Genomic DNA, 15,431 nt, shown 5'->3' with positions numbered 1-15,431 from the left:
AGACATTACCTACCTCTATATTATCCTTGCAACGATACCAAAAACAGCAGAAAGTGTCAAGACGATAATTCGCCTAACTCGAACACAAGTGGAACCGAGATGGCTCAGTGGTAAAGCATTCACCTCTGGTGCATGGGGTCCTTGGTTCGATCCCAGCTTACGCCAAGTGAACTTTCTGGTCGACAAACTCCATGTGCGTGAGTTTCCTCGGAGTTCTCCCGTTTTCTGACACTTTCTTCACACCACCATTTCATTCATTTCTCATCATCAGCATCTCCTTTAGCCTAGCCGGTATAAACGTGGGACGTAAAACTTAAACGTTTCATTTCATTTCATTTTTCGAACACAAGCCTTTTCGAATATAAGTGGGATTGATAATCACTCATATATGCCAACTCATTCCTGTTAATTTTGTATCCAAGGTTTTCATCTTCCAAATGAACGGGGTTTTTATTCTCGTGTGGAACAGAGACAAGGATCAAAGAATAGAATCAAAGATGAACGTGATAGCCACGGAGCTTCGTACAGAATTTAAATTTTGTGAGACACAAACATTACTGCTCCCCTCTCGCACATTGGGTGATTAACGCACCTTCTTTGGTGAAAGTGATTTCCGCTTCTATTTCCGGGAAGGGTACAGAGTATTTTGTGTTGGCCCAACTTCGTGAGGAAATTGAGAAGATACTTAAATGAAGTAGCGAACTCCAGTCTAGAAAGCCTGAAAAATACAGTGTTGGGGATCACTGCGCTGAACACGTATTACGAATGCCTTAACACGTTACCTGTAGCCAGTTACAATCCTTCAAAGGCTACAATATCCAGAGTTAAATTCCGCTCTTAGTTTTAATATTATCACTATAGTACAACGAAGTAACATTTATTTTATTTTATTTATTTTTATTTTACTACTTACCTCAAATCCTCACTTCCTCATAGGTAACATGTATAATCGAACGTCGTTATGAACCTGCAAGCAAACAACAAACCTTAGAACTCGAAACACAGCACCCTAGTGATGAAACAATACGAATTTCTATATTAATAAACAACATTTACTAACAAACATTTCAGAATATATGACATCACCTTAGATGTTTATCACTAGTGTTTCAACATTCTCTATTTCTAATTTATTTTTTGTACTATTAGGAATGGCTTAATATACAAATATTTATTACAATAATATAAATGAAACGAAATCCACAGCAATAAAAACACATAACCTTTCATAACTATAGCAACCAAACCGTTGAAAATGTTTTCAGCAAATATATATATATAATTTGCTTACATTAGCTGACGTTTAGAGAGAACAAGTTGCAATGTTACGTATACATCACGTGAAAGAGTTTGATTTTTACGGCGTGATTATTTTCCCAATATTGAAACTGGAAGTGGTAGTAGATTTCTATTACTTCCGGTTTAGTATATTAGAATGGAGATGGAATGCATTCCTGGGACAATTAATTGATTGCGGAAAAACGCTTCTCGCTATCTACTGCCGTTTTTACTCTATAGAGATCAACATTGAAGCCGGAAGTTGTGCATTTCTATCACTTCAAATTTTAGTAAAAGGTTCACGATATAGATGAAATGTATTGTTGGAACGCTTAATCGATTGCAGAAAACCGTTTCTCGTTATCTACTATCACTGTTCCTCTACAGCGACCAATGTAAAAATTGGAAATGGCGTATGTCTACCACTTTCGCTTTGAAAATCACCTCCATCAACGAACTTTTGACTCCTACATCACATAGGGTCGCCAACTCTGGAAAATAAAAAAAAACCCTCAAAATTCTCTATGATATAAGTTTAGGTGGTAAGTATCTCTGTTCGGACCCATCCATGGAAAGGAAATGTACCATCGTGAACAAAAGTGCATTAGCACCTGTATTCTGCATATCCTTAATACATTCACTAATAAGCTTAACAGACACATTGTGCTATAAATGAAAAATTGAAATCGGCATTGATCATTTTGTTCTATTTACCAGTAACTTCCACTTCTTCAAGTCAAATAAAAAACAATGTTTAGCGTAGAGAAAAATATGTATTATTACTTATTATTACGTTCATTTATATTAAACAATTATTCTACTGTACTACCAGTAAATTGACAGCTAAAATGATTTATCAATTAATATCATTACTAATGTGATGTTTAGCTTTGCAGTTATATTGAATCATATTCGTCAATTCATTTGCCAATCATAACACGACATAAATATATAAAGAGGTTTTGATAAACCAAACCCTTTAAAAATTCACTGACAGACTGTTTCATGCCTAAAACATATTTTTACCATCAATAAGACGGGGCCCACTGATTAAGGAGAGATCAGAATCACTAATACATCGGAGGCAAGCATACTTCTCAAGAATCGAAAAATGAAATGAAATTTTGAGTTTTACATCCCACGGTTATGCCGGTTAGGCTAAAGGAGACGGTGATAATGAGTAATGAATGAAATGGTGGAATGAAGAAAGTAGGAGGAAACGGGAGAACCCCGAGAAAACCCACGCACACGGTGTTTGTCCACCACAAAGTTAACTTGGCGGGAGCAGGGTTTGAACCCGAGACCCCTAGCACCAGAGGTGAACGCTCTGCCACTGAGCCACCGCGGCCCTTCTCAAGAATCGAGTTCGAAATCACGCGCATTAGTAACTTGTTCATAACGGGGCAATATAACGTGTGTATACAAAGCTTAAAAAAAAAAAAAAAAAAAGTCCATGGACAAAGTAAAGAAGGATGTTAGACTGTAAAATGCATTTTAAGTTCCCCTTCTCCATGACCGGATTTCGCTAACAACAATTTACGGGAGCATACACAAATGTGACTGGTTTTGGCACAGTAAACAACGTGTTACTTGTACATACACGGAATTCCGATGAATATAGACAAATTTCAGAAATGTAGACGACAGGCATAGCGTGGATTAACAAAAATAATAAGTTCTTAGAACGATGTCCTATTCTTCATACTTACCTCAATTACACTATCTCGACTCTAGATCATTGCTTACAAGAGAGAGAAATCTTCTCTACCTTCTTCGCTGGAAAGGTCTGAGTGCTATGTGATGGATGCGTCAGCACAGCACCAAACGGACTGCTGAACTTCCATCAGGGATGTGTCTTGTCAGCTACCTAACGACCGGAAACAGAAAAGCAGTACACGGTTCTTTTGTTCTCAGCGACTCAAACAACAAAAGAACCACCTATTTACTGTTTGAATGCTTTCGGCCGCACAATGTACTTCGATCCCTCACCGGAAATACTGATTGAACAGATCCTATGGCATGTTGGTGGTACGTATGTATGCCACCGTTAATCATACTTTTATGTGTGGTTGATACGACGGAAATGTAGCAATAGGAATGCAAAAAATGTGTTGACTTCAGTGGAGCGATCACTGGTCATCGCGTTAGGTCTGGTTCACTTCCGGTGGATTTCATGCTATTTCTCTCTCTCTCTCTTTTCTTTGCATAGCAATAGAATGTGCATGAAAAAGGATACGTCTTAAGCATAGATTCAGTTTGAACTTTCATAATCGATCGATATGACAAAATTTCTGTAATTATTTTCAGCGGTTCCTAAATGTTCATAAAGTAATACTTCTCGAAATAACAAATGTCATAAAGAATAGAACTCAGCTTGTATTGTTACAATCAATCAAATTAACAAAACCAAAATTTCGAAAATTCGACTTTGCAGGTCCTTTTATTATTAAGATTTTCTACTTTCAGATGATTATAGTATTACGAACATAATAGAATATGAATTTTCAAAATCGATCAAAAGATTTCCACGTTCCAGCAATTAAAATTTCGGGAAGTTTTATCTTCTCAAAGTTTATTATTCAGGTAATTATATGAATTATGATTAATATAACTGACAATGTTCGGTAAATCTACAGGGTGTATCAAAAGTCCCTTACCATTCTTTTTAAAATCCACACGGCTGTAGTTTTATTGAATATGAGATGAATGAAACACATTAGGCCTAGGAGGGCACTTTTGGGAGAATGTCAGGCGGACGGCCTGTTTTGTTTTCATCATCTTGGATTCGAACTTACGATGATGAACGTGGGTAGTGTGATATATATGACCATGAGCTAGAATTTTCTCAGGATGTCAAATATGCAATCAGATTTCATGTAACTTAAGTTGGTGAAAAGTTATTGGTAACTAAAAGTTATGTTTACCACTTTCTTGCAGGTGTGGAACCATGCCGTTAAGACGTGAGGAACCTATCTAGATAAAATGTGGGGCGGGAAAATTCCCGTGCAGTAGTTGCCGATTTCAATCAGCGTCATCCACAATGTGACCGTGTTACATGTTGCAGTGTCACACTTATTATCCGAATTTGAGAAGACGGGCACAATCCTGAACAGATCTCACAGCGGTCGACCGTGGAGAGCCACGGACAAAGCAACAGCTGTAGCAGTGCTGCCCTCTTTTTTGGTATCACCTCAGCGGAGCACACGTCGTCTATCAGCGCAATGTGGGTTGAGTTATAGTTCAGTGCGCAGGTAAAAGTGGCATCCATATATGGTGCAAATGCAGCAACATTTCTTCGAGGCAGTGACGACGCTTAGAAGGGTGGCAGCGAATGGGTGCCCTGCTAATCGTATCGTCCGCCCCACGACTGGCCCCTCCCTCAGACTAGGTTCGTAGCCAGGATTATTTCATTGGAGGAACACCTTCTTGTTAGGGGCCTACTTAAAATTATTTTCATGATGAAATTATACATATCTGTGTGCGAAGGAATTTGTCTATGTATTTCACTCTTTTACATAAACATGAAATAATAAATAATTTTTGTACATAAAAACGTATATATTGTCATTCTACAGATTGCCTAAGACGGCAACTGGTTTAGAAAGTGCTCATATGGAATTTCTTTCTCCTTCTTGAATCCGTAATATCATCACGAAACTGAGAGTTGGCATTACGTAACCCACGAAGACAACCTTCATTTTTATGACAAAAACACAATAATTTAATTCGCACAAGTGCTAAATTTTTAACTCATATTACAGCTAATTGCTAACCGGATCAAGTTAAATCTTTCATTTCTTACGCCACAAACCTACAATTGTTATCATCAAGAGCGTCTTCGAAATTTGTCGACAAACTGCCACATATTTAAAATGCTCGAGAATAGTTTTCGAATTCCAACAGAACAAGGCTGGATTTTCGTGAAGCATTGATTATCTTTGTGGGTAAGAACCCTTCTAAGGTAGCAAAATGTGTCCTCGCATGCTGCTTTTGAAGCACCAATTGTTACAGCTCTGTATATAATTTATGCACAAAGGGAAAAGCACTTTTATAAGAATACAACAAATCTAAGATCTTTAAGATATTACTGTCGCTCTTCTTGTTGGATAAAATATTTAACAATTTCTACTAATCTGAAAGTTTGTTTATTGCAGTTCAAAGATTCAGTGTTAGCAATACTTCAGAAATGTTCAAAAACGTTTCTGAGTGTGAAAATAAACAATCAAGGGATTTCAAATACTGTTCATTATTCCCTGCAAATTTCTCTTTAATATATAACTAGCCTTTGGCTACCTGGGGCCATTGCATCAACACTGAATTTCGTGAACTTACTATTCATATTTCCTGAATCTGCCCATCCGGGGGCTTCGCCCCACACACGGTCTTTGCTCGCCTATAGCCTCGCACCCCTTCAACCCACAATTCTATCGTTTCTTTTCCTATTTCAACTATCTAAAAGATAAGATTTTGTATCCCAAGAAAACGCCCATTTAAATAGAATGGGAATTTCTTCATCTCCCTTTAGACCCCTTAAAAATTAAAAATATTCACTTTTGGCAATTTTCATGGCGGTTAGTCCTGGAAGGCTACAATCATGCCAAATTTCATCATTTTAATCCAGCCGGAAGTGCCTAAACATTTTGTGGTGTGGACGACGTCCCATATAAATAACATGGGAAATATTTTTCAGTTCCCAATAAAACCACTCTACGGTTGAAAGTTTTCGTTTCTGATGATTCACTTAGGTAACGCTAACAAAAATGTACAAGCATACCGAATTTCAAGTTTTTATTCCAATTCTAAATATCTAAAACATGAGATTATATGTCCAAAACAAGGCCCGTTTACATAACATGGGGAATTTTTTCATCCCCTCTTTAGACCCCCTAAAAATTAAAAATATTCACTTTTCTCAATTTTCCTGTGGGTTAGTTCCAGAAAGCTACAACCATGCCAAATTTAATCATTGTAGCCCTACAGTAAGTGCTCAATAATTTATGTCAGCTCATGTAGTTTTATATGCAGTTAATTAAGATACTGTTTTGTCGAATGTCTCATTAAAAATTTGTGGTGAATTCCTTCATCGAGTGTGACATTTTGACATTCTTCAACACCTAAAGCTTTTAAAGAAGGGTGGATCTTCCGAATTCGCTTCAACGGAGGGAACGCATGATCTAATATTTTAGTGTAAATCTTCTGTAATTTGTCTTTGGCTGTAGTAAGCATGTTGTCAAATCAGAAGTCTTTTCTGCTCCAAAAATGACAGACTAGACCCCACAACTTGATCTGCTTTTCCGAGATGCATTTCTCTGTCTTGTAATGCACTGTTAACTGACTCAAATGTTGATACGATTTGTAACATTAGAAGGGTAATGAAACAAAATGCGAATGTGAAAAACTTTCTTAACAGTCCCATAGCCTCAATAGGTAACTCGGTTATCTATGGTACATGACCCAATTTTCCTTGAGGGAAAGAAAGAACACTTCCAGAACATTTGGGATTTTCCAGACTTTTTGGGATTGGGACTGTTTTTTGAAGTTCTTTCTGTAATGGTTTTTGAATACCTTTCTTACATCTTGCCATCACGCTAGCATCGTCATAAAATTGACAAATTATTTCTGTTTTCGAAATGTTGATTTGGAAATAAGTTTATATATATATTTAAAATATATATACCTTTAAGATAATAAATCCGATAATTGAAAAAGATGTTCCAATAAATGTTCATGCACCTTTCGTTATTTTACAAATACTGACAAATTTCCCACATTAGAGGGACCTCGTGTTTCATATGCTTTCAAGCAAAGAAGTAATTCACTTTCATCATATTATGTTCTTACTTTGTTCACTATCATCTTTGCAACACATCTACTATTTCGTTCTGAACTTCGAGTGACGCATATTGAGCGTTCTGAGGAACATGTAAAGCTACGGACTTCAGTTTCGAGTCTTTTTCCATTGTGTACTTAAATAGTAAAAGGTCCAGTAGAACTTGATTCATAAGGATTTAATTCTTACAGATCTTTGAGTCAAAATCCTCGATCCCCACGATATGTCAGGGAGCTCATTTACTGTGAGAGACTACAACATGATATCTGTTTCACACCTAGAATAATATTAACATCTTTTCCCCTGCATTGTCTCAATTTAAGTTTCTCCCAAATTTGGTCGATTCTATCTCGCTTTTAGAAGAAGTACTATTAAATCTTTTTCCCCGTTCCAATGAAGACTTCAAATTGCAACATCCTGTCACAGTAAAAGTCTGATCCCGTAGACTGTTCCTTAAAATCTTCCTACAAGAATAGCAGAAAGCTTAGTCCATTAAAACTGAATATTCTAACCAAGGCATTGTATGGCAACATTGACTTTCGGTAGAACGTTCTTTCTCACCGAACTTTGTTTTAAGGTACTCACGTACATTGGGTTGAACAAGAGCATGTCTTTTATCCCAAGATCCGTCGCTTGTGCAATGCAATTAAAGGGTGCAGCTTTTGCACTTGACAAATTGCTCTGAATAATATCTACTGAATCTTAAACGCCAAGTATGTCACTGTAATTGTTCATGTTGGTCACTTGGATATCACTGGCTTAAGCATTTGGTTCTCTCGGTCGGGAAATAAGAAACTTAACCAAACTATCTTGAAAAGATGGATACAAGAAGACTACCATTTAAAACCTAAAATATTTTCTTTTCTTGTAATGACACTCACACTTTATATGAGCAACTAGCCTCTATCGGCCTTTGAATCAACAGTGAATTTCCTGAACTTGCTCTTTATATTTCCTGAATTTGTCCATCCAAGGGCTTCGCTCCCACACACTATCTTTGCTCGGCCTGCGGCCTCGCTCCTCTTGATCACACAATTCTATCGTTTCTTTTCCTATTTCAACTGTCTAAAAGATTATTGTATCCTAAAAAACATTTAAATAGCATGGGAATTGCTTCATTTCACTTTAGACTCCTAAAAAATTAAAAATATTCAATTTTGGTAATTTTTATGGCGGTTAGTCCTGAAAGGCTACAATCGTGCTAAATTTCATGATTCTAATCCTGCCGGAAGTGCCTAAACATTTTGAGGTCTAGAAGATGTCCCATATAAATAACATGGGGAAGATTTTTCAGTTCCCCATAAAACCACTCTACGGCTGGAAATTTTTATTTCTGATGATTCACTTGGGTAACGCTAACAAAAACGTACAAGCATATCGAATTTCAAGTTCTTATTTCAATTCTAAGTACCTGAAATATGAGATTATAAGTCCAAAAAAAGAACCATTTAAATAACATGGGGACATTCTTCATCTCCTCTAAAAATTAAAAATATTCTGTTTTGGCAATTTTCGTGTGGGTTAGTTCCGGAAACCTACAATCATGCCAAATTTAATCATTGTAGCCCTACAGGAAGTGCTCAATAATTTATGTCAGCTCATATAGTTTTATATATAGTTAAAAATATAAACACCAACATAAAGTACCATACCTTGAGAATTTGAAAGAACAATTCTTTATATAACGTCAATTCATTCCAAATTAAGACTATCTATATTGATTTACTTGCCTATTGTGAGTATTATTTCTTAATTCATTTTTTTTATGTTTTATAATACACGTACATTTAAACCCAAAGTTTAAAAAAATGTCATAAGTCTAAGCATGAATTCAAATATGGTTCCTCTAATAAAAATACTTTTTACATGTTGAGTATAACCTAGAGCTAACTCTATGGCCTATGCAAAACGGAGGTTCAATGCCGCATTCACAAAAGCTCTCCACTGACTTCTATCCTTAGCCAATTGGATTCAGTTTCTACTTTGTATTCCAATCTCTGCGAGATCCATCTTAATATTGTCCTCCCATCTGCGCCTAGGTCTTTCTAATGGTCGTTTTCCGATTGGTCTTCCAGTCAAGAGTTTGAAAGCGTTTCTACTTTCTTCCAATCTAGCTACATGACCTGCCCACCTAAGCCTCCTAGACTTGACGACCCTAACAATGTTGGGTAAACCGTGTAAATTATGTAGTTCCTCGTTATGAAGTTTCCGCCATTCCCCATTCCCGTTCCTCTTGGGTCCGAATATTCGTCTCAGGATCTTGATACTTTCAGTCTATGTTCTTCCCTCAGAGTAAGCAACCATGTTTCGCAACCATACAGAACAACAGGCATGATTATCATTTTGTATATTTTAAGCTTCAAATTCCTCGACAGAATTCGCGACGATAAGAGATTTTGAACCGAATTGTAACACGAATTCCCTGCTTTCAATCGACATTTAATTTCTTCGTGAATATGGTTTTCCTCTGTTAATATTGATCCTAGATATTTGAAACTATCCACTTTATCAAAAGTATTATTTAAGATTTTAACGCATTCATAATTTGCCGTATTACGGTCCCGACGCATTTCCATGTATTTAGTTTTCTCTGCATTTACTTCTAAACCCATGTACCTGCAAGCGTTTAATAAGATCTCTGCATTTCTTTCTATTGTTCTCCTATCATCCCCTATTAAATTTACGTCATTAACATATGTCATAACCTGGTGAATACCGTTCAACTCTAGGCCCTGGTTGCTATCTTTGATTTTCCTTATAGCGTATTCCAGAACAAAGTTAAATAATAATGGCGACAACGCATCTCCTTGTTTCAGGCCATTTTCGACGTGAAAGCTTGTGGACAAAAATTTTCCTACCCGGACTTTACTTTGGGATTCATTTAAACATATCTTAATTAATCTCATTAGCTTCCTCGGTATTCCAAGTTATGTAAGAACGTTGTATAATGTTTCTCTCCTAACCGAGTTGTACGTCTTTCTAAAATCAATAAATACTTGATATACCGGGGTATTGTATTCCCACTTTTTTTCGAGTATTTGGCGAATGGTAAATATTTGTTCGATAGTTGATCAATTTTGTCTAAATCCACACTGATAATCTCCAATAATTTCATCTGCATATGGGGGTCAATCTTGCTAATAGAATAGTTGAAAGTATTTTGTAGGATGCTAACAGAAGAGAAATGCCTCGATAATTATTACAGTCAGCTTTGTCGCCTTTCTTGTGGATTGGAACAATGATTGATTCTTTCCACTCTTGTGGTAATTCTTCCTTGTTCCAGATAAGGAGAATGAGTTTGTGTATCTTGTTCCACAATTTTTCGCCTCCAGCTAAAATTAACTCAGCCGGAATTTCATCTACACCCGGAGATTTGTGTTTCTTTAATTTCTTTATAGCGGTTTCTACTTCTATTCGGTTGGGTTCTGGAATATACGGTTCTGCGGTGTGTATCTCCTTTTCTCCACGCACACTAGTTTTTGGCTGAGTGTTAAGCAAATCGTCAAAGAAATCTTTCCATCTATTTAAGATGCTATCCGTATCAGTGAGAACTGTACCGTCAGATTTCTTTAATATATACGCACGAGGTTGATAGCCTTTCTTCAATTCTCTGATCCCCTTATACATATCCCGGATGTTTTTATTTTTACTATTATCTTCAAGTTCCTTAATTTTAGCTTTCAAAAAATCGCGTTTCTTTGTTCTAAAAGTTTTGGAAGTTTCCCGCCTGATGTCTACGAAATTTTGTGTACCGTAGTTATTTCATTCGAATTTTGTAGCTAGCGTAATTTTTCCTGTTTTCTCTTCTCTGCTAGTTTAATGCATTGCTGGTCGAACCATGGTTTGTTCCTACGTATTTCCGCGTGTCCCAACTTATCTTTTGCTGAAATTGTAATGCTATCTCTAATTTCAGTCCAGGTATCCTCTACACTAGTGCACTCCGAGTCTTCTAAAGCCGAGAATCTATTCGAAACTTCAATCTGGTATTCCTCTCTTACCTGGCTCTCTTCTAATTTCTTTAAATTGAATCTCTCCGTTTTCGGACATTGAATATTAACTTTATTCAACGATAATCTCTCTCGTATTATCGCTGTTACCAGGTAGTGATCAATGTCACAATCAACCCCTCTAAACGACCGGACATCAATTATGCTAGATTGCCTTCTTCCATCTACTAAAACTTGGGGTCCCGGGTTCGATCCCAGCCCCCGCCAAGTGAACTTTGTGGTGGACAAACATCATGTGCGTGGGTTTTCTCGGGGTTCTCCCGTTTCCTCCCACTTTCTTCATTCCACCATTTCATTCATTACTTATCATCACCGTCTCCTTTAGCCTAGCCGGCATAAACGTTGGACGTAAAACTCAAAGATTTCATTTCTATCTACTAAAACGTGATCAATTTGGTTGTGTGTTTTTCCGTCTGGTGAGGTCCAAGTGTATTTATGAACGTCGTGATGTGGGAATTTTGCACTCTTCCTGATTAGGTTTTTGGATGTTGCAAAGTTCACGAGTCTAACACAGTTGCCATTACTTTCCTTATGCAGATTTTCGTTCCCTATAATCGGTTTGAAAATATCCTCTCGTTATACCTTCGCATTGAAATCTCCTTGTAGAATTTTCAGATGGTATCGCGGGAGTTGGTCAAATACCCATTCCACTTATTCGTAAAAACTGTCTTTTATACCTTCATCCTTATCTTGAGTTGCGGCATGTACATTTAAAACAATATCACACCACCGTCCCTTAAGAGTAATAAAAGAAAGTCTGTCAGTAACAAATTCAACCCGTTTAATTGCTGGTAATATTTGTGAACGAAATACCCGTTTCGTTGAATAATCGTTTGTGAACGAAAAACCCTGTTTCTAACTGGTGGTTTTTATTTCCTTCCCCGTAAAAGAATGTAAAATTTCCGGAATTCACAGATCCATTTCCTTCCCGCCTAACTTCCTGAACTCCTACTACGTCCATTCAGTATTTCTCTAACTCACACGTTACTAATTTTAACGCGCCTGCCCTATAAAGACTTCTAATATTCCATGTTCCAAATCTCATGTCCATTTTCTTTTGCTGAGGTCGTGCTAAGTTATTAGTCCTTGTCCAAGGCTTTTGTGAATATTTCTGAACAAGTGTTTTTTTTTTTTTTTTTTTTTTTTTTTTTTTTTACAGGATGAGGTTGTTAGCCTTACCCAAACCCCTAAGCTGGAGGACCACTCCTAGTCGGCTGTCCGTGACTGCTTATTCAGTATATTCGCAGCCAACCTCTATATCTAGAGGCCTTCTCCTCGATCCGCAACTTGAGGACGTGCTGACAGGAACCCAAAGTATAACCTAGTGACATTCAAAAAGACAGTTGAACAAAATATACAATGATTTAATTCTGAATATATGCAGTTCTTGTGTAATACATCATACAATTTACTCTAAAAGCTTTTGTCAGTCAAATCACGTCTAGCGTAAATATCAGTGAATAATTTGTGAACCCACCCTACTCTTGCCGTTAGTACAACTTTTGCCTTATTTGAGCCTCGAAATGACGAAAACGTAGCACAGTAATTTATCTTGATCATTCATTTTTTGACCAACCTAACCCTCTATATTACACAAATGGTTCCGTTCATTTAGGCTACTGCACTTTCCCTGTGAGTCAGAAAGCAATTCCCCTGTGCAAGCATCCCAATGAAAGTAGGTAAGTCTTTTAGACAGTTTGCAAAATTTTCCGCAAAATAGCTGTACCCGTAACCAGTATGATTATACCATCATAAAATAAATCTGCAAGTGGAAATCGCACACGAATTTCGGTACTAAGGCAGCTTTGTGCACATTAAGAATAACGCGCATTCAGTTTATCAAATTATTTTACATCAGTTTTCTCACTTTAAATATCCTACGTTCCAGAGTGATATTTTCTTGGCCTATGCCCAAATCATTGCGTACAGATTGATAGTAGATAGTAATTGTAAACTCAAAAACCATTCTTGAAACGCTTAAGAACCTAAACTAGGTGATGACTATAAGCAATGACTGTAAATGAAACCTCGTTGAGTTTTATGTCCCACGGTTATGTTGATTAGGCTAAAGGAGCCGATGATGAGAAATGAATGAAATGGTGGAATTAAGTAAGTGAGAAGAAACGGGAGAACCCCGAGAAAACCCACGCACACAGTGTTTGTTTACCACAAAGTTCACTTGTTGTGAGCTGGGATCGAACCAGGGACCCATGCATCAGAAGTGAATGCTCTACTACTGAGCCACTGCGGCCCCTAAGCAAAGAGTGTGTCTGGCTTCGTTCAGTGTAGGGTAAAGCTGCTCTTCCGCGCGGTAGGGCGTCCTGGGGAACAGGCCCGTTCGTGACGATATGGGGTTAATTTCCGACAAGCTCCGCTGAGCCATAACCTATGTAACAAGTGAAAAAATAAAAAAAAAAACTAACCTAGCTTTATCTATTCATAAAACTTATTTAGAAATTAAAGACTACAGATACTAGTATTAAAAAATTATCTAGCATTTACCTTTCTCCCGTGGTCGCTTTGTGTAAGACGAGACAAATTCATTTCCATACCCATTTCCAGAAATTAGTCTTATGTTCGTCTCATTTATTAAATCCATGTTGGAATTTTCCCCAGCCCAAAATTACCGTTTTTTTTGGGGGGAGGGGGTAAAACTCTCAATTAAACCAAAAAAAGCCCACTCCAAAAAATATACTTCAAAACTTGGATTGAAATAATAATCTTAATATGATTATAATTACTTTCTTTAATCGTACTTCTTAGTACATGGCTAGTTTCAAAATTGGCTTAAAATATTTATTTACTACCAGAACAGAATACTATAGAAAACAAAAAAGGCTGGGAATCACTCGCAGTGAATTTTGTTTGCGCTCGGTCAAATTCGCTGTTCAACTGTAATCTATTATATAAAAATGAAAAGAATCTTGTTTCTGCGCTCAACACGGGAAAACGATTTAAACGTTTGAAATGAATTTTCGGATACAGGTATCACATACCTCAAACTGGGTTTTTAATGAGATTACTTGATTAAAGTGTGTGTTCTATGGGGGGAGCGGACGGTCAAAATCTTCGCGATAATCTTAGTATCTCACAATTCTGTCAAGTTAGGAGTATTACATTTTTTATGTAAACTTCCCATTAAAAGGAAGTGACCCGTTTCCCAGTGTTTTTGAGAGTTTCCATTTTAAATGGGGAAGAGGAGCACTTTCTATAATTTGAAAGCGATGTTGCCTGTTGTTTCTGACAGCATCACACGGAGAAACGGTTAAGCAGTTTGAAATGAATTTTCGAACATACAGTAGTCAGTACCTACTCTGAGCTGGGATTTTTTTTTATATTACTTAGATTCAAGGGTGTATCCTAAGAGAAGGAGTACAGGAAGTTCAAAATTCATGTAAAATGAATGCAATATGTCACGAGCCCACCAAGTTAGGAAGATGAAACTCGGTATATAAATCCTCATTAAAAATAAGGGAGGGGCATGTGTTGCAACGTTTTTGAAAATTTTCGTTTTAAAGGGAGGGGTGATTTTCCATAATTCCTTTGTTTCCATTGAAAACGATTTTGCCCGTTGTTTGTGATCGCATCACGAGGAAACGGTTGAACAGTTTGAAATGAATTTTGGAACATAGTTCATTATTATTATTATTTATTTATTGTGTTACTTTGATTAAAGGGCTGATCGTAATGGAAGTAAAGGGGGCTCAAAATTTCAGCCAAAATTACAGTATCTCGTGAGCAAGTCAAGTTAGGAAGATGAAATTTCGTGTATAAACACCTCACGAAAAATAAGGAGACACGTCACTTTCTGTTTTTGAAGATTTTAATTTTAAGGGAAGAAAGAAGATATTTTCTATAATTTCTTTCTTCACATTTAAATGGAAGACCTCTGTTGCTCGTGATCGTGTCTCAGGAAATGGTTGAACAGTTTGAAATGAGCTTTAGAAATAGTAATACCTACCTCACGCTGGGATATTATTATGTAATTTCCCTTAAAGGGTGTATCCTAAGAGAGAAGGAAGTTAAAAATTCATGCCAGAAATAGAATATCTTACGGAGTTTTTATCATTACACTTTCATTGATATGCGTATCCTAAAGGACAGAGAAGGTTCAACTATTTTCCTTGAACCTAATTCTCCCTGAGTAATGAACGGGCACTTCAGGTAGTATGGAATCAAAACTAATGTGGCTACATTTCCTTTGATTTTGTTACATATTTGCGTATTAATATAAACAGATTAAATACCTTTCTCAATGTGTCAGTTAATCACAAATCGAGAACGCTTCATTTAAAAAAGGATATTACTAAAGATGC

General features: G+C 36.8%; 1 protein-coding gene across 4 annotated transcripts in view; it reads right to left on the bottom strand.

The window, feature by feature from the left end:
- LOC145688520 (metal cation symporter ZIP14-like) overlaps window positions 1-15,431 on the bottom strand; it is a 137,985-nt gene that overhangs the window by 116,785 nt on the left and 5,769 nt on the right. For 2 of the 4 annotated variants that reach the window (XM_081762873.1, XM_081762875.1), the window contains exon 2: window positions 914-967. The gene's annotated coding sequence lies outside the window, so the exon portion shown is untranslated. Of the gene's footprint in view, window positions 1-913; window positions 1,010-12,294; window positions 12,340-15,431 lie in introns of those variants that run through there. The other 2 variants (XM_081762876.1, XM_081762874.1) reach the window with 2 other exon arrangements.

The sequence above is a fragment of the Thermobia domestica genome, chromosome 6 (genome assembly GCF_964235325.1).
Source record: "Thermobia domestica chromosome 6, izTheDome1.hap1.1, whole genome shotgun sequence".
NCBI classification, from domain to species: domain Eukaryota; kingdom Metazoa; phylum Arthropoda; class Insecta; order Zygentoma; family Lepismatidae; genus Thermobia; species Thermobia domestica.
The sequence above is the reverse complement of the archived record's forward strand: the minus strand, read 5'-3'. Positions and strand labels throughout refer to the sequence as shown.